At 37.9% G+C, this 18,959-nt stretch overlaps 1 long non-coding RNA gene across 1 annotated transcript; it reads right to left on the reverse strand.

Moving 5' to 3' along the window:
- Positions 1–529: 529 nt before the first annotated feature.
- LOC310725766 lies at positions 530–10,232 on the reverse strand. The gene is made up of 2 exons (XR_014533499.1): positions 9,101–10,232; positions 530–9,040 (listed from the first exon to the last, which is right to left on the reverse strand). It is a non-coding gene; the product is annotated as an uncharacterized lncRNA (long non-coding RNA).
- Positions 10,233–18,959: the final 8,727 nt, after the last annotated feature.

Consider the following 18,959-nt stretch of genomic DNA (forward strand, 5'->3'; position numbering starts at 1 on the left):
ATTTTCCAAACTGTTACCACAAAGCTGGAGGCACTTAATTGTACAGGACGTCTTTAAATGCACTCTAATACATTTTTGCATTTACTTGAATTCGGAAAAACCCAAACCTGTTCCAGCATGGCAATGCCCCTGTGCACAAAGTGAGCTCCTTGAAGATCTAGTTTACATGCTATGGAGAGGGAGATCTTGAGTGGGCTGCTATAGAGCTCTGGTCTCATCCCTACTGAACACCCTTGGGATGAATGCGAACGCTGACTGCACCCCAGGTATTCTGACCTTCATCAGTACCTGCCTGTTGTAATACACTCGTGGCTGATGAACACAAATATCCATAAGCACACTGCAAAATCTAGTGGAACATCTTTCCAGAAAAGTGGAGGGAATTATAAGAGCAAATTGAGACTAAATGTGGAATTCAATGCTCAAAAAGCATAAACCAGGTGACTTAATACTTTTGGCAATAATATATATATATATATATATATAAAGCAGAACCGTTTAAAACGCTTGCCAGTTTTTTTGCTGCAGATTCTCTCGGACACACCCATGCTCCATAAATAACGTTATCTGGTGTGTTTGGTTTGGGCTGCAGCAAGCATGAACACACCCTGATTTCTGGGTGTGACTTAGTTTATATCAGCCTGATTTGCCAAGACTTTGTGCTCTTACTCTAGCCTAGAGAAGCCCTAGACTCCTCAGCATAATTTTGGTCTCGTTTCTATGATTTTATACTAGTCGGTTTGTGTGCGGTGTATAATCAGTCAGGTGCTGGACAACATGGTATGCACCATAATTTTTTTTTCTTTTTCTTTGTGCAAGGTAATTATGTGACTGGGCATCATAAGGTTAAAGTAATCCAATTAGAAAACCATACATACTGTCAGTATATTGCACAAATCTGCATAGACATTCTCTGGAGTTTTTCCGTTACTTGTTTAAAGCCATTTCCTCAAAGGGCACCTTTAGTTAAGTGGTGTGCTGAATGAGCAGCTTGTGTCAGAATCAGGATCGGTACAGATATACAAGTCCAGATACTCCTTTCACCTTGCAGTAGCTTTCACTAAAATGCGAATGGTGGTGGAACGAGGAGTCAAAAACGTCCAAGGTGGGAGAGAGTGCAGCTTGGTATATTACACAAATTCACAGGGTTTAAGTTAAAGTCTAACAGAGGTACATATTTGCTCGAATGTGTTCGCAAATAGTACAAAGGCAATAAAAGAAAGCTCTATAAGTACCAGCATCTTATTGCCATCAAGAACCTTTTATACTCTCTATTAGGTTGTTTCCAGCCAGAGATGTGGGATTCAAAAGTAATATTTATCCAGTGATCATTGTGCTGTTATATATATGTTTGTAAAGTGAATGATGATGGTATCTTTGAAATGTTCTTATATGCTACATTTTATCCGAGAGGATTAAATTGATGTGTGGTTTCTTTTTTGACTGATTTTTTCAGAAATAAAAAAAAAATATATAAAATGGTATTTATGTAATGAGCATCTTTTGCAACCATTTTAAAGGAAGAATTATGTTAGAGAAGCACAGCTTAGTATGTGAATGACGGTGGATTTTCTGTTAGAGAGGATAATCTCTTAGTGAAAAGAGCAGGCAAACAAAAAATTATCCCCGGTATTGCGGCTCATGACATGGAATGCGATTCATATGAGTAGCTCGCTCCAAATACTGTGTAGGATTGCCAGACAGGTTTTCTTTTCTTTTTTTGTTTGCATTGTCTACTACTAGTCTGAATGAAATAATTGTCAGAGTATCTGCAGAGGTTCTGCATGCAGCTTTTTCCTTCTGCTCAGGGGGAGAACATTTATGCTTGATAATCACAAATGTCTGGAGAAAATATACTGGGTTGTTGGGAGTTTGGATGGATTTACGATGTGAATCAGGGTCAGGCAGTCACAGAGACACGATTCTTAGTAATATTGCCTAGATGCAACACCAATGGATCTGGAAGAAAAGCAATATGGGAGAAAGGAGGGGTTGGATTGTAGACTTTCAATTTTAAGTCAAGTGGTTTACCAAAATTATTGAATTAACCTTTTAGAAACTATATTTTTATTTCCTTCATATATAACTGAAACTAAGCTTCACCCGATAAACTAGAATAATTATAAATATAAGGTATATATTTTATATATTTAGATGCAAATAGTTTGCCTTCAATAACTGTCTAAAATCTGGGACCCATGGACCTCACCAAATGCTCCGTTTCTGCCTTTGAGAATATTTGTGAAGCCTTTAATCCAGTCAATGATACAGTTGCTACATGTCTGTGGGCCTTTTTGACCTTAGTTTTGTCTTTAGTAATTGGTTTGAGGTCAGATGACTGACTATTCCATTTAATTTCATTGTCTTAAGGAGCTCCTGGGTTGCATTAAGTTATCTTCTTTAGTACAGTGTTTGACTTAAGTTGAGCAAAAAGTATTGATATCTCAATACGCTTTAGAACTCACCCTTCGACTTCTAAAAGGTGTCACATCATCAGTAAACATCAATGACCCAGTTTCATTGGCAGCTTCATCACACTGCCTCCATGTTTGATAAATGTGGTATGCTTTGAATCATGAGCCCTTCCTTTCCATTTCCAATTTTATCATTTTTTTTCTAGCAATGTCTGTTCTAGCCTTTCTGTTCTTGAGTGTTATCAGTGGTTTGTATCTTGTAGTAAACCCTCTGCATTAACATTCTTTGATTGTACTTTTTGATTATGACACACCACCTCCTTCAAAAATAAGCTCGGCTAGATGTTATGAAGGGGTTTTTCTTTACCAATTAAAGAACAGGAGATAAAAGAATTCTTTGATCATCCATTTTGGCTGTTATTTGTACTGTTCCAGGCCTGTCAAAATGTGCATGTCAAAAGTTTGAAAACACCAAGTCTTTCATCATTTTTGAGACAAATACATTTTAACAGAAGAACTTATGTAAGACAGAGAACGGGAGTGACGTCAAACATGTAGGTGGAAGCTTAAGTTGTCATGCTTTAACAACAGCCAGTCCTTTCTGAACTGAGGCTAACTGAAACCAACATGCAACATGTAGATTTAAATGGTGAAAGAAATATTAAACAAACTTGGATACCATTCCATACGTCAATGCCATGCAAATGAACTGCAGCTTTCTGGAACCAATTTCACTGTAGAGCTAGACAATTACCTGAAGCATACATCTAAGCTCTGTATGCGTTATTCATGGAATAGCCTGACCAGTCATTGGACCTAAATCTTATTTAACTACTCTGATATAAACTGAGTTGCAAGGTCAAAAAAATAAATATCTAACTAGTGTTCTTCACCTCTGGCAAGTTTTAGCAAAGTATCTGTCCAGATACTAAGAGTGTGTAAAGCTGTAATACAAGTGAAGAGAGTATTTTACATTTATATATTTGTTTGGTTTTTGCTTCATACTCTTTTAATTACCGAGTTTGTTGCTTATAAGCAAAAGGAACATGCATGTGTCTTTCATAAATGATAAAAGGCTTGCCTCTTTTAACCGCACATTAAGAGTCTACAGCTACTAAATGCAAATTTAACGCTTGAAATCAACTCCAGACCTTTAGTTTCCCGCGTTTGTCATAAAATAATGAGGAGGCGTCTCACACCTAGCCATGTAATGTTTTTCAGTCAATTACCCAATCTCTGTTGACCCTTTGGAAAAGGAGGGACTATGTAAAAAATAAAAAAAAAATAAAAAAATCATTAGGCTGAAAATCTACACTTGAAACACATCTCGATTGTTTCATTTTATATTCATAATGTTATTATACAGAGGCAAAATTCTGGAAATTATCACAATTTGTCCAAATTCTTATTGACCCGTGCAACATACGCATATCAGAGACCATAGGTATAAATGCCAACCCTGTTATTTATGTGTAAATATACACGAGTAGACAGTTTGATGAGTTTAATAGCAGTAATGGAACCAGAATGGAACCAACGTCAGCAGCTGGTAAAGGATTTTGCTTTACTGCTTCTTCCCATTAAGTGTCTAACTCTCTACACAACGCACTGGTACGGAATGAGGCACTCAGGTATGAGCTAATGCGTTCAAGTGCACTTAGTACATAGTGCAACATTGTGAACATTATGTTTACGAGGACAGTGTTATGAATTATGAAAAGCTCTTTACAGGGACCACTGTGAGCAGCCTAAAGAAATTATATTCCCCTCGGGCCAATAGTTAGGCTTTTAGAGGGTGGGTTTTGCATTGATGATATACTGGGAATGTAATAAGTGGAAGTGGTAGCTCAGTGGTTGAGATGTTGTACCTCTGATCGGTAGGGTTGCGAGTTCAAATTCAAGCTCTACCAAAGTGCTGCGGTTGGGTCGCTGAGTAAGTCCCTTAACCCTAGATGCTAAGGAGTATAAATAAGATAATTGAAAATTGTGAAGGTCGTGAGTTCAAATCCACTGTTGGGCCCCAAGAGCAAGGCCCTTAACACCTTATATACTCAGGAGTATCACAGATCATTGTAAGTCACTCAGGATAAGGATGAACTAAATTGAGTTGGTTAGCTTCTACCCTTCCAACATACTCACGTCAACATTTCACCTAACCATGGTATGCTCTGTTTCAAATGTGTTCAAGTCTCCCCTCTGTATGTCCCCACGTTAATTTATCTTAAAGTTGAAACTTAAGGGCCTTGTTCAAGGTTCCAGAAGCAGCAATTTGGTGGTGCTGAGATTTGAACTTGGCACTTTATGATAATTTATATTTACAGTTATGGCATTTGGCAGATGTTCTTATCTGGAGTGACTTACAAAAGTACTTTCTCCATCAGTACATATATTCTAATCATGATTCATTAGAACAGAGACAAAGAACACCATCAGTCCAAAGAACACCATCAGTCTTTTTTTGGAAAAATAGAAAGAGTGTTAGACAAAGTTTGGACATCGAGCGGATGTTCATTCCACCACCTATGTATCAAAACAGAGAAGAGTCCTGAAACATGTTTTACTTAAACCCTAAAAAATGGTGGGTCCAGTCCAGCAGTGGTTGAGGATGGTGTATTTACAATATACAGAAGCATTCCTATATACAAAGAATTAAGACTGGGAGTGGGGGAAGAGTATTAGGACCATTCCACACAAATACAAAAGGTGTATCTATGCAAATAATTAGAAAATAGACACCTTTCTATCATGTGTATTGCTATTGTTGTGATTTGGCAACCCTGCATGCAGCAATCTGATTTTTTTTTTTTTTTTTTTTTGCATCTTCTGCAGAATGGAAATCTGCACATTTACATTCAGTAAAATGTATAGGTTTTTTTTTGTTTTGTTTTGTTTTTTTACATGAATTTACATGAATTGGAAATGGTGGCAGCAATAAAAAAAACAACTGTGCTGTATTTTATTAAATAGTTGTTTGATTCTTTACATTTGTAAATATTACCCAATAGCTGCAGCCATTTTTAGTGCTACAATAAAAACACCCACATTATACGTAATAGACACTTGTTTGGCTGCTGTGTTCTACATCAAACCATTTGAAAAGGAACTATCAAGAGGTCTTGTTAGAATGGATTCGATGTCTTCGCCTATGAATCTTATTCCTGTGATGGTTGTTAAAAGTGTCTGATGCTCGGGTAACGACGCTGACGCTAACACTAGCACATAAATTGTGCTGTATTCGAGTCATTGATGCTGACTGCCAGCAGCGAAGAAAAGATTCTGCTGAGTTAAGTGATGTTTCAGGGGGGGGAATATGCCTTTTCTTTTTCTTTCGAAAGCCAAATTGCTTCAAGTGCTTAGCTTTTTTTTCTTTCTTTAAGGTCCCTGACTTCACAAACAGACACCGGGTGAGGTCACCTGGCGGCAAGCTCGATGCTATTACATGCTGTGGATAAAGCATTAATTACTTTAATTAGATAGTGGTGAGATGCTGCTTTGCTGACACATGTTTTAGATGGATAGATATTTCAGGAACTCTGCATCCTAGACATTGCAGTACCACCATGTATACACACTCATTCAATTCCACTATTGACATTATGGGGTTTTTGTTTTTTTTGTTTTTTGGGAGGTAGTAGGGAAACCAGAGTACACAGAGGAAAGCTAACAAAGACACAGGAAAGACATGCAGAGCTCCAATCAATTTTGATTTTCAGACCCTGGAACAATGGCATGTACAAATGTAATAAAGTGTCAAAAGAAATTATTTTGTATTACTGTTGCTCATTTCTTCTGAAAAGTGCTTGAGTTTGCAGTTATGGTCGGCTGTAAGGTGTGTGTGTGTGCGTGTGCGTGCGTGCGTGCGTGTGTGTGTGTGTGTGTGTGTGTGTGTGTGTGCAGGAAAGGAGAGTGCACTGTACAAGACTATGCTGTCTATGCAGTAGCTACAGTATTACATTTAAATGGATAGACAGGAAGTCCACAAGGGTCTTTAAATGACAATAGACTTGTGATACTTGTAACACACAACACTTGGTGTGTGTGTGTGCTTGCGTGTGTGTCTCAGGCTAATCAGTCCAACAATGGGTGTCTGCTCAATGCTCAAAAACAGGATCTGTGTTTTTCCTGAGTAGTCTCCATGGGATTCACACACACACACACATACACACGCACAGGCCATTTGTGCCATTCTAATGATCCATCACTCACACACTAACATGTTTGCAGTCATATTATATTTTGGACACACACATAGTGCAGATTATCTTCCTCTGCTACAGCTCTTTGTCTCATGGCTGACTGTAAACAAGCCTATGTTCATTCACATAGGGTGGTGCTACCTGCTAGCATGTACACGCAAGTCTGAGTTTGGCAGCAAAGTAGGTTTGTGGTTCATGAAGGATTTGTGTGTTGTCTCAGCTTCTTTCTTCATGTTAAAGCACATCTTGGAGTTGCTCATGTGCTGAGCAGATGGCATACTGGCGAGGTTCATTCATAATTTTACAGTTTTGTTATTATGCTACAACATGGAGTTTGGTATCACAAAACAAAATGGAAAGACACATCATACACAGCAAAATCCACTCCTTCTACCACAAGTAGGTATGAAGCAATACAATGTAAAGTCTGGGTCATACTAAACTTTTAGCATGCAAATTCTTTTCCCAGATATCTGCTGTGAAAATGGGAAGGAACTGGATATGATGAATGTTAAAATATATTTGTCCATGTAACCAATAACACCACACACCTGGAAACCTTTGTTTTAAAATGTTGATTTTTATATTATGTTATAGCTGTGTTGTATAATTCAGGATGCTGCAACACAGCCATAATTAGTGTTTCTTCATCTTGTATTTTCTGAAAAGGTCACAACGTTCATATCGATCTTTAATCAGTCACTCGTTTTCATGTGATATGAATTCACAGGTTCCTCAGACTGAGCTTGCATTTCCAATCTCCACCCCATGCATGCGGTGAATAGGAGACGATACATTGAAAAGTGTAAATTTTATTTGGTATTTAATAACTCTACCCCACCTACATTCAACCAATCACATAGGCCAATCTAAATCACATACACTATTTCAGAAAAGTTTGTGGACACCTAAGCATAAGATTCATATGTGTTTGTTGAACATTCTTTTCCACATTAAGTGCCCATTTGCTGTTATAATATCCTCCACTCTTCTGGGAAGATGTTCCACTAGATTTTTGGAGTGTGTTTGTGTAGATTTGTGACCTCTAATAAAGTCAGGTATTGATGTAGGTGAGGTGAGGAGGCCTGGGGTGCAGTCAGTGTTCCAGTTCATCTAAAAGATGTTTGATAGGGTTTGATAGGGCACTCAAGATCTTCCATTCCAATCCATGTAAAGCATATCTTCATGGAGTTGGCTTTGTGCGAAGGGGCATTCTGCTGGAACAGGTTTGAGTCTCTTAGTTCAAGTAAAGGGGAAATGTCATGCTTTCACATCCAAGGTCATTATGTACAGTTATGTGGCTCTGACTTTGGTAACAAAATGGGGTCGGGGAACTTTATATAGCTGAAAAGTCACTGGTTCCAGTGCTTTGGTCCTTAAAATCGAAAAGCAAATATTTTTTTGGCCAATTTGTCTTGAAAAATGCTGTTATACTAGGTACTAGACGATAGAAAATAGTGATGATGGTGGTTGCACATATATTTCAAAAGGGGGAATTTAGTTTCCTCCAAGTGACTCATTTACCAAAATGTTCAGAAGCTCTTTCTGTAAATTACATGAGTGCACAGTTTCCTCCTCAGCTCTCTTCATTACCCATGTTTTGTCTGTAGCTATCTTCCAACTCTGATAACATCTGATTACATCTCAAAACAAGACATGGACAGTAGGACATTGAATCACAGCAATATTTCTGGTGTTTATCAGGTTTGTATTGGTTTACAATGAGTATCATAGCATACACTATATGGAGCTACTGGTTTCACAATAACATGAACAATCTAAAAATTTTAGATAAATGTGCACAAAAACTTGAAGAATGTTTTGTGATTTGGCTTTTAATATTAATAATAGGTGTCAATGAACATTATATTTGGTTCTGGTTATATTTAAGGTTTAGACAGGAGACATCGATATGTGTCCTCCATGAGTCTTTTTGCACTACACTTGTTCTTATATAATGTTAAATAGCTCATTGTATTTTATTTCATATCAGCTTGCTTGGATGAAGTAGGTTCTTGAAAGTGAATTGGACTTGTTTTATTATGTCACAATCCCAAATTGCCAATGACCAACTGGGGCTGATTGACAAGGACAACTTACTGGGTAAGAGCTATCATTTTAATTTACCGCAATTTTGCCATTCATTAGTGATTAATTTATTTATAATTAGTGATTCATTTTTTATGATTTGGGCCTAACGAGTCTCTTCTGAGATTGTTCTGTGTCTTTAGTTTTGGTAATGCATGTGCAACATCCGTAATTTGCCGTAATTTGAATAATTAAATCTGCAATAATATGTGAATTTCCCTCTGGCATGAATAGTAAGTGATCTATCTATCTATCTATCTATCTATCTGTCTGTCTGTCTGTCTGTCTGTCTGTCTGTCTGTCTGTCTGTCTGTCTGTCTGTCTGTCTGTCTGTCTGTCTGTCTGTCCGTCCGTCCGTCCGTCCGTCCGTCCGTCCGTCCGTCCGTCCGTTCGCCCACCCACCCACTATGTGGTTACAGTTTGACTTGCTTGTAGGTAGGATTGATATTTGAATGTGAGAATCGATCCTCACAATAGAACACAATAACCAAAGTATCAATACTTTAGAATCAATCATCCTATCCATTTGTACAGGAATTAGAAATTATTAGGTCACCTCCTGGTTCTTCTTGTAAAAAGCTTTATTTTCTGTTTCCTGTACTGTCTGTGCCACTGCCATGTGACAAAAGAGTAAAAGACTCGGACCAGGAGACAGGGGGTGTGAAGAGTTTCGAAAATGTGATCTTAGATAGATAAATGTGTGTATCTAATAAAAAAAAATTAAATGCCTTTTGTGGGTTGTGTAATGATCATCTGCTACAGTGAAATGTTGTAACTATTTTTACTTTTTGCATAATGCAGTGCTTATAACACTCCTTTTTAAATAAGTTCTATTTTGAGCTTTATTAATGCACAGGATATTAGGTTCATCTTCACACACCAACAGGTTGTGGGATGGTGTTGATTCTTTTTCCTGAAACACAATGAAATCCAATGTCTGCAGGGTAAAATAATTTACTCCATTTGTGCAATTCAGTAATTTCTCTAGGAGTATTTCAAAGGGTGTTTGTGGTTAAGGTTAAAGTGTGTGTGTATATGGCTGTGGGTTTGTGTCTCCACATTCATTAAGCAGCCTTGATCAAAAAACACAAATTCTTAAATGGTTAAACTCATCTCAGAAGCATGTTAGCAATTAGGGTTAAAACTTATTTAAATCCGTATTTCGATGTTAATCAGATCAGGTATAGTACTTTTTGTAATACTAAGCTTTTTGGGGTTTTTTAATTACAGCCCATTTGTGATGTCAAAAATTAACCCCCTGTGGCTTGGAACAATCACATATTATATGCTAATTCATTTGTTAAAGCTAAGTGCTAAATTGTCCGGGCACTAATCCATGGAACCTAAGATAACCTAAGCTAGTGACATCTTGTATATTTGTAACGTATGCTGATTCTGATGCTGACATCCCACTGGCTTTTATGATTACAATTTTTCTCAGTTGCTTTGGAACATTTCTCAGATCAGAAATGAAATTTACTTGTTCAACCTTCACATCATAGAGTAACGTGCACATCATAAAAGCAATTTCCCATTGCTTTGATCAAATTGCGAATGCTTTGGTACATCAATTTACAGTTTTTTTCAGTTGCTTTGAAGCAATACTTAAATCATCCTCAGTATTTGCAAAGCAGTATGCAGTAAGCAATGCATTCTCAAAACAATTTGTACAAGCAGCACAATACATTGGATTTCTTGCAAAAGTATTTGTGTCAATAACCTTTAGAGAATTTCATTTCTGATCTGAGAAACGCTCCAAAGTAACTGAGAAAAACTGTAAAGTACAGTTAAAGTGTAAATCCTGTCCGGTCTCTTGCAATCAATATACAGTCCATTCAGAAAGTATTCACAGCGCTTCACTTTTTCCACATTTTATGTTACAGCCTTATTCCAAAATGAATTCAATTTATTATTTTCCTTAAAATTCTGTTGTTGGAATGTTGGAACTCTTTGCAAATGTATTAAAAATAGAAGACGAAAAAAATCACGTACATAAGTATTCACCAATTACAGCCTCAAGTATTTTTGAGTATGATGCTACAAGCACAGCACACCTATTTTTGGGCAGTTCCTCCCATTCCTCTTTGCAGAACCTCTCAAGCTTCATCAGGTTGGATGGGGAGCATTGGTGCACAGCCATTTTCAGATCTCTCCAGAGATGTTCAATCAGGTTCAGGTCTGGGCTCTGGCTGGGTCAGAGGACATTCAAGGACATTCACATAGTTGCGTAGCCACTCCTTTGTTATCTTGGCTGTGTGGTTAGGGTTGTTTTACTGTTGCATCAACAGTTGCCACAGTCTGAGGTCCAGAGCGCTCTGGAGCAGGTTTTTATCAAGGAGTTCTCTCTAAATGGCTGCATTCATCTTTGATCTCGATCGTGACTAGTCTCCCAGTTCCTGCCTCTGAAAAACATCCCCACAGCATGATGCTGCCACCACCATGCTTCAATGTAGGGCCTGTATTGTCCAGGTGAAGAGCGGTGCCTGGTTTCTTCCAGACATGACGCTTGGCATTCAGATCAAAAGTTCAAGCTTTGTTTCTCATGGTCTGAGAGTCTTTCAGGTGCCTTTTTGGCAAACTCCAGATGGGATGTCATGTGCCTTATACTAAGGAGTGGCTTCCGTCTGGCCACTTTACCATACAGACATGATTGGTGGAGTTTTGCATGTATAGTTGGTCTTCTGGAAGGTTCTCCTCTCTCTACAGTGACCATCATTTTTTTGGTCTCCTCTCTGACTAAGGTCCTTCTTCCCCAATCGCTCAGAAGTTGGTTCCAAACTTATTCCATTTACAGATGATTATGGCCACTATGCTCATTGGGACCTTCAAGACCTTCAATAGACACTAAAATTATACCTTCTTTTATATAACTTTATAACCACTTTATCTTTGTAAAGCTGCATTGAGACAATGTCCATTGTTATAAGTGGTATAGAAATATAAATTAAATGAATGAATAATAAGTGATATTACAGGTTAGAGATTGCTTGAGACAATCTTTTCCAATTTACATGCTCTTTTTATAGATTCAAACATCCTTTATAAGGTTTACGGTGTCAAGATGTCTGATTTGAAGTCATTTTAATAGGAACTTCATCACAGTTCATTCACATAGACTGATTGTATTAATGGTTGAAGGTTAGTGTTACGTTTAAGATTGGACTGATTCAGATTCAACATATCCTTCCTATCGGATGATGTTTGATGATGTGTATGTTGTGTGAATGCTACTTTAGCGCAGAATGATTTAACTCCAGCCAGTACCTTGAAATAGAACTTTTTGAGAGTGAGTGTAAATTGCTTAGCACTGCATTTTGAAAGACTAAAGTTGTGTTTTTGTGTGTGTGTGTGTATGTGTGTGTGTGTGTGTGTGTGTGTGTATCTGGGAGGTGGTGGGGGCTTGGGGTAGCTTCTGGAGGGCATATAGGGGGCTGTTTTTTTACTCTATTTTCCCTAACTTGAAGCCACCTGTGAGCTCTTCAGCTGTTGTTTTGAAGTAAGAGTGAGGAAGAAGAAAAGAAGCAATGGAGAAAGAGGAGGAGAGGAGAAGGAGGAGGAATGCACCTCTCTCTCTCACTCATTTCACTGTGCTCTTGTTTGCTCCACATTCTTTCGAACCTTAATTTGGCACTTTTTTTTTTTTTTCCCATCTGATAGGTTCTTTTCCCTGCACGGTTATTTCTGTTGCTTCCTTATAATTGCGTGTGCTCATCTGCTGCTGCTCATCTTCAGCTGCTTGAATCTGTTACCAGAATCAAAGTGAGAAGAAAAAAAATCACTGAGCCAAAAGTGCAATCTGAAAAGCCTTATGCATGAAAGGGGGAAAAATGTGAAGAATGGAATACAGGTGTCATGTAGGCCATTATCTCAAAGAATGCATGTATACGATGTCAAGCACTGGATCTTTTATTTATATGCACATGCACTAATTTACCTCTCAAGTTCACTCGTTCCGGATGAAAATGAGACCACTTTTTGTGTGTACGTGTTAGGTAAAGTGGTGTGTCTTTGCAAGAGCCTTTTGTGCAACTGTGAGAGCGCTTTGTTTGGTTGCGAACGGTAAAGTGGTGAATGGGAGGTAAATGCAAAGACACCCACCCACCCACATCCTCACACATCCACACTCATTCTCACACGTTATCACACAAATAGTATATAAATTTTCGGTGCTGAGAAAAGAACAAAAAACTGTTCATTTTAAAAAGGTTGTTGCAAGTGCAAATCTAAGGGTGTGGGTTATGTTATAATTCAACATCATATTTTCTTTCACAGTATTTATTAATTCAATGGATAATACTCTATATGGGCAAGAATTTGTGGACACTTAGCCATAAGAATGGTATGTGCTGTTTTGAACATCCTATTTTACATTCAGTCCCCAATTGGGAAGATGTTCCACTAGATTTTGGAATGTGTTTGTGGAGATTTGTGGTCATTCAGTTTCAAGGATGTTAGTAGTGAGAGGAGGCCTGGGGTGCAGGGTTCCAATTCATTAAAAAGGTACAGTTGAACCCGGTTAGGTCGCCGGCCTAGGGGTTTGCCAAAAAGCAAGATAACCGAAGCTTGAGATAAATGAAAACCAATATGGTGGCAATATATTAACATGTGCTTGAAATTTCTTTATGTACATGATGTGTGTTAATAAATGAGAATGTACATGCACGTGTTTTTGGAGTTTTTTTTTACCCAACCACGATTTGTTTGATGAAGCGATCGGTATGCTATAAAAATGTACATACATGTTTGCTAACAACAAAAGGCATATGTGCACCAACTAACAGCAGCGAATTACCAGTATACAATACAAACAAACCACCGTCGATTCTCGATACAAACCTTTATTACCTCACAAAATCACTAAAAACGTGCGGGGTGTAGTTCGTTTTTACAAAAAGCTAACCAGTGGCTACATTAAATTCGTGTTTCACTCTGACACAGCTCTGAAAAGTATCCTACTAGTATAAAACAGTTTTATCTCCTACAAAAAAAACCATACCGTCGAATTTTCTATAGCATTTCTACCACCTCACCAGCTGAGGGAATTGGTTACAAATCTTCGTCCGCATCTTCTTCATCTTCTTTGTCATTGCCGCATGCAGATGTGCATGCCTGTGCTGACTGCACACTTGATACAATGTCTTCATCGGTGATCATGCCATCAGTAACGACGTCTTTGTCAATTTCTATGTAATCTCGGAATTCCTGGACAGTGATGGCTAAGTCCTGTGCCTCCTCTTCCAAGATAGCATCTGTAAGGCTTGATTTTTCCGACACCCACTAATATAAGACGCATCCTGGGTGAGTGGGTACGTAAAACTTTGTATAAGACACGTCTTATATACATGAGAATACGGTAGTGAGCCGGCGATTGGTCATGGGGATCGAGATAACCGACGTTAAGTGGCAAATTTGGCCCTCTTTTGTGCTCGAGATATTAGGGTTCCATTCCAACCCAAGTAAAACCTATATTTATTGAGCTGGCTTTGTGCACAGATAAATTGTCCTGCTAGAACAGGTTTGGGTCTCCTAGCTCAAAAATTTGATGTTAGCTAATCCGAAGACATCCTTTAGATATGTGTGCCACCAGTTTATTTTTTGGTAACGGCTTGGGGAAGAACCACGTATGGCATTTTATCCATATGTTTCTATATTTCTTTGTGTAATTCATCTTTCTTTTATGTAGTACCTCAGTAATGTGTATTGTTTCACTGTGTATTTACCAGCTGTATATCATTGAAATGACTGAATCCAGTTTCCACTAGTCTGTGTTGAAATGTTTAAAATATAACATAATGGTGACGCGTTCTAAAAAATAAGTTTATGTGACATTTCCGGAAGGCATTGTTAAATTCAATTCCTTTTTGTTTGTATTGCACTTTAACAATGGATTTTGTCTTAAAGCAGATTCACAGAGATAAAGAGGTTATTAAATTGTATAAAAGAATGTAAAAGTTTATCCCTAATGTGCAGTGTTGGGCAATAATGCGTTAGTAGTAACGAAGTTATTTTTGACAGTAACTAATACTGTAAAGCATTACTTTTTAAATAAATTAACTCCGTTACCATTACCGTATGGTGCGTTGTCTGTTACTTTTTTAAAATGAATTAATTTTGGCTGAAGTGTAGCCTACAGTCTAACCTGTTTACAGCAGCGACGCATCGTTGGATTGGTGGATGAACCACTGTAAACACGAAGAAGATGCACTGTGGGCGTGTCTCCGTTTATTCAGGTCTGTGCGGCAGTAATGGCGAGTCGAGGCGAGAACAAGACGAGTTTCTCAAAGTGGAAATATGCTAATTTTTTCACTTTAGTTAAGTATAAAGACAAAAACCTTTTAGTCAAATGTAAGCTGTGTCTTTCTGGTTCGAAGCTCGTATCTACTGAGATAAACAGCAACTCCAATTTGTTGAAGCTCCTCCAGGACCTCCATGCCTGAGGAGCTAGTAGCTAGAAGCTAACCCGGTGTTCTGTTCTACATTGTTGTTAGTTTTCATACTTAAGCTGTAAAAGGAACATTTTTAAAAGCTCAACAAAACAGCATTTATGATGCAGAAGCCACTTTAGTTTTTGATTCTGAATATATTATTCAGCTTGTTTTGATTTTTATTTTAGAAATCCTTGTGATATATTCAGTTTGTGCTGGTCTGACTTTAATAAAATAGTGTTTAAACATGACTTTGTGTTTAAGTCAGTTTTGTGTTTGTACAGAACATAACGCATTAAAGGGCATTAATGGGAACATTAAAGAAGGTTCTTTAAAAAAGTAACTAAAAAGTTGCTTTTAACAGTAACGCATTACTTTTTGATGTAAGTAATCAACAAAGTAATTGAGTTACTTTTTGAATGAAGTGACGAGTAACTGTAACTTAGTAACTAGCACAACACTGCTAATGAGTAAGCCAGTGGTGACTGTGGCAAGGAAATACTCCCTGAGATGACATGAGGAAGAAGAAAACCAGACTCAAAAGGGAACCCATCTTTATCTGGGTGGCACCAAACTGGCATTTATTTCCGTTCCATAATTGTTGAGGTGTGCTGTTCAGTGAGAGGTGTTTAAATGCAGAACTGTTCGTGCAAACTGTGGTCCTGAGTCATCGAAGTAGACTGGTGATATTAATTATAGTCCAAATCAATCCTCAAAGTTCTTAAGTTGCTGATCTGCAGTGTCTGCAAATATGGGTGCAAATATTCAAGAACATTTCCAAGATGAACAGGCAACTATAGAAAAGTATAAAATAGGCAGAGAAAGTAAAACACAATAAGGTAATAACAATAGAAACAGCTAAGGTCTTACATGCGAGTCCACTATTGGCAAGGCTTCGTAACAGACATAATGAACCTTTTGCTTGTCTATAGCAGATGAACAGAAAGTGAGTGATAGGAAAAAATTGGAGAAAAGTGCCCTCTGGTGGTTTGCTGGAGAAGTCTCCTTAATCAAAAAGGTTTTTTCAATGTTTGGTTTTTCGGGGATATCAAAAAACAAGTTTAACTTCAAGAGAGAAAAACAGATGTTGCTGAGGGAATAGCTCTTAATCAATTCTATAAACGAAAAATTCTAACTAGTCTTTCTTGTCAACATTGTTCAGCTATAAGAGAAATAAAGCACCACAGAATGTGCTGTGTTTGGGGGGGAAAATATTAGCAACACTTCTTGTGTCATTTTGGATCACACAACTCTATTTTATTGTATCTTTGTCTTATAACAGCATGCCATGTAATGTTTAATTCCTTTAGAAATTCAAAACTAAAGGAAGTACTATATGATTATGTTAATTACAACTTTTCTCAATTTCTCAAGTTCTATTCATACATTCAGCAGAATGTGCAGGAAGAGAATGAACAGGAAGTGAATGACATGGAATGACAAAAATCTAAACTTGTGAGTCTTGAAATTTTCTCTCAGTTCAGGAAAAACTTCCTGTCAGTAGTAAGCAATCAGTTGTAGTATTAACTCAAAACATCTGAGAAAACACTCATACACACATTAAGCCACACACCAGCTTTTGGTCAGGAAGCCTGAGAGGAGAGCTGTCTGCTGCTAAGGGAGCAGGTGAGGTCAGAGATCAGCTTAAAAAGTTGCTTGTCATGCATCTACACCTCACCCACACTCGCTGAGCTTTGGGTTTTATATGTACGGCTGTTTCAGAAGGTATTTATTAGGAGCAGCATGCACAGTTACAAGTCATAGCTATTTGTTCTTACTTTTTTCCCCCTGTTTTTACAGAACCATCTGTTTCTCCTCAACATCCCTGTGTGCTGCTTTCACGCCTTCTCTGCTTCTCAGCAGAAACTTTGCTTAGACATCTTTAAAAGTTTCTTTTCTTCAGCTCGGTTGATCTTTCGGCTCATTAATATTTCAAACCAAATAATCAGCGGCGCTTAATAATGTATATTGTTCTAAGTGTTTCGCTGAAGTGCTGATGGAAATGATTGATGAGGTTGTGTGGACTTTTTTCTCTCTCCTCAGAAAGATTCTCTCCACCGGGGGAAAGAGCTCTTTTCCTGTGCCAGCACTTTATGATTATAATACCTACCTATAGATTTAGTACTGATATTTCTGTTTTATTTCCTGACATCACATGGTTTTTGGTCTACATGTGTTTGTTCATGTGTGACACCGTTTCACATTTTTTTTAACTTTAATTCATATATACATAACATATTTAGACAAAAGTCTGTGGACCCTGAACATATGATTACATTTTCTGAACATCTAATTCCACATTAAGTCCCCATTTGCTCTTATAATAACATTCTTCTGGGAAAATGTTTTAGAGTGTGCTTGTGGAGTTTTATGCTCATTCAGCCACAAGGGCATTAGTAAAGTAAGGTACTGATGTAGGGTGAGGAGACCTTGGGAGGAGACAGTGTTCATCACAAAGGTGTTCAATATGATGACAGAGATCTCTAGCATGCCATTCAAGATCTTCTACTCCAACCCATGTAAACCATATCTTCTTGGAGTTGGCAGTTTAATGCTGGAAGAGGTTTGAATCTCCTAGTTTAAATGTAGGGAAATTTCAATGCTTCCTGATCCAAAGACATCCTTTGCGGTTGTGTGGCACTAATTCTGTGGTCAAAGTTTGAGGAAGAACTTATATGGATGGAAAAGCCAGGTGTCCCTTGAGTTTATTTTGACATCAAATGTTAAATGTGACAGCATTTCATGTAACTATGAGAAAAAAAATATTTATTTTGCAAAAAATGGAGCTTTATCAGCTAAATACACATCAGCTGTATGTATACAGATGCAAAAATGAAACTTCCACAGACAAGAACATGATGCCTACTGGGAAACATGGACGAGACTTGACATGATGTTTTGGGGCCTCCTCGCTGGCACAGGGAGCCAAGAGAGAGTCAAGAAGCTTTTTATTGTCATCCATCACACTGGATCCCCAGATTGCAAACTTAGGATACCATCAACCATCCGACTAAAATCTTGGAAGGAATTATATCACTCTTTTTTTTGTTTAAATACATGAATATAAAAAAAAAAACATGAAAACAAATGCTATTTCAAGTGTTTTGCAGGAAGAGGTAGGTCTTAACAATTTGTTTGAAGATAGCCAGTGACTCAGCTGTTTGGACATCTAGGGGAAGTTTATTCCACCACTTCTAGTCTAGATATATACCTCCTATTACTCTGAAAGATGGTGGTACCAATTGAGCATTGCTAGAAGATCAGATAGAGCATGGTTCAGTGTGAGGAGTGATAAGAGCTTTGAGGTTGAGGGTGTTGGTGCATGCAGCTATCAGAAGCCAATGGAGGAAGCATAGCAGTGGGGTGGTGTGTGAGAACCTTTTGTAAAGGAGTAATTAATTTCATAGGTAGACCTGTCAGCAGAGCGTTGCAGTAGTCCTGTCTTAAAATGACAAGGGACTGAACAAGTTACTGAGCAACCTGTGTGGATAAAAACGGTCAAATCCTTCTGATGTTGTAGAGAAACAGACAACAGCCTGCCACATTTGCATCATGTAAGGGTAAAGGACGTGGTTATCCCAAGGTTGCAAGCAGTGGCTGAAGTGGAAATCAGAGAGTACATACAAACAGAAAAAGAAAACAAAACACAGACTACACTGAAGTGGCCTTCTTATCAACCCCGATCTAAACCCCATCAAACACAGATGAAACCGTTTGCTTGTAAATAGTCCTATCAGCTGTAGACATGTGTATGTCAGTAAAGCCTACAGAAATTGTTTGTTGGCAGTGACTATCTCTAAAAACCACTTTCATTTGTTTTATTATTTTTAATATTC

The sequence above is a fragment of the Silurus aristotelis genome, assembly GCF_946808225.1.
Source record: "Silurus aristotelis genome assembly, chromosome: 1".
Taxonomy (NCBI): Eukaryota; Metazoa; Chordata; class Actinopteri; order Siluriformes; family Siluridae; genus Silurus; species Silurus aristotelis.